Consider the following 2,049-nt stretch of genomic DNA (forward strand, 5'->3'; position numbering starts at 1 on the left):
GACGGTGAATCCTGTTGCTTAGATTAGGAAAATTTTGTCTTTTGGGTCAGAGTCTTTTATATTCTTTTTCAAAAAAAAATATATAATATTTTTTCTTAGTTATTAAAAATACTTTTTCAAAACAAGTGTTACATTTACTACCCAATTGGCTAGAGCGTTGGTCTGCGTTCTTGGTAAGTGGGTACCTTCTTTTTAAAATTCTTTTTCAAAAATAATTTTTACATTAAATCTTGTGCCAAACTTTAAGTTTGGTGTTTTCTTGTTGATTTTTCTTTGGTTTTCGAAAATCTTATTTTGGTTTTCTAAAAATTTTAAGTTTAGTGTTCTTTCTTCATGTTCTTGTGTTCTTGTGAGTCTTCAAAGTGTTCTTAAATTTTCCTTGTGGCTTGATCTTAAAATTTTTAAGTTTGGTGTTCCTTGGTGTTTTCCCTCCAAAATTTTCGAAAACAAGGAGCATTAGATCAAAAAATTTTAAATCTTGTGCTATCTTATTGTTTTCCTCTCTCCTCTTTAAATTCAAAAATATCTTTTCTCTCTATTTTAAAGCAAAATTTCGAAATTTACCTTTAAAATTCAGATTTTTATTTCAAAACTTAAAACCTTTTTCAAAAATCATCATATCCTTTTCAAAACTTCCTAACCATTTTCTCTCTCCTCATTTTTTTGAAAATCTTCACCCATTTTTATTTATTTTATTTTAATTTATTTTATTTTCGAAATAAATAAATAAATAAATAAAAATAAATTTTTTTTCATACAACATCTCCCTTTCTCCATCATGGATCTAAGTGGAAATGAACAGTCCAGAAGGACTCTGGGGTCATATGCTAACCCCTCTACTGCTTCATATGGGAGTAGTATCTGCATACCCTCCATTGAAGTCAGTAGCTTTGAGTTGAATCCTCAGCTCATTATCATGGTGCAGCAAATCTGCCAGTATTCCGGTCTTCCACAGGAAGAACCTACAGAGTTTCTGGCACAGTTTTTACAAATTGCTGACATAGTACATGATAAGGAAGTAGATCAGGATGTCTATAGATTATTACTGTTTCCATTTGCTGTAAAGGACCAAGCCAAGAGGTGGTTAAATAACCAACCTAAGGCTAGCATAAGGACATGGAAATAGCTGACAGAAAAATTCCTGAATCAATACTTTCCTCCAAAACGGATGACACAGCTAAGGCTTGACATCCAAGGCTTTAAACAAGGAGATAATGAATCTCTTTATGATGCCTGGGAGAGATACAGAGAGATGCTACGAAAATGCCCCTCTGAAATGTTTTCAGAGTGGGTTCAATTAGACATCTTCTATTATGGGCTTACAGAAAGGGCTCAGATTTCTCTAGATCACTCAGCTGGTGGATCTATCCACATGAGAAAGACAATTGAAGAAGCTCAAGAGCTCATTGATACAGTTGCCAGAAATCAGCATCTGTACTTAAGCAGTGACCCTTCCATGAAAGAAGAGGCTAAAACAGTAACTGCTGAACTCAGTCCTGTAGAACAAGCTGCTGAATTCAATCAGCAATTAGACTTTCTAACACAGCAGTTAGCCGAATTCAAAGATAGACTATAAGAGACAAGGATGGCTAATATAAATATGGAAGAACAATTGAAGCAAACAAAACAGCAGCTGTCAAAACAAATAACAGAAGAATGCCAAGCAGTTCAATTAAGAAGTGGGAAAACATTAAATACCCCACCTCAAGGTAGCAGGAAGCCAAGAAATGAGCAAACCACCCAAAATCCATCTGAGGACAGTAAGAGCCCAGGAAAAGATAATTCTGGCGTTAAAACGCCAGAAATTGGGTGGAAGGCTGACGCTGAACGCCCAGACCATGCTCAGGACTGGCATTCAACGCCAGAAACACGCAAGGAACTGGCATTGAACGCCCAAAAGAAGCACAGTTCTGGCGTTTAGACGCCAAGAACAGATGAGGAATTGGCGTCTAACGTCACTCCAGCTTCAAACTCTGGCACTCAATTGCCAGAGAGGGATCAGACACACACAAGTGCTGATGACAACCCATCTAAAAAGGCTTCTTCAAC

Source organism: Arachis hypogaea, chromosome 18 (genome assembly GCF_003086295.3).
Source record: "Arachis hypogaea cultivar Tifrunner chromosome 18, arahy.Tifrunner.gnm2.J5K5, whole genome shotgun sequence".
In the NCBI taxonomy this organism is placed as follows: Eukaryota; Viridiplantae; Streptophyta; class Magnoliopsida; order Fabales; family Fabaceae; genus Arachis; species Arachis hypogaea.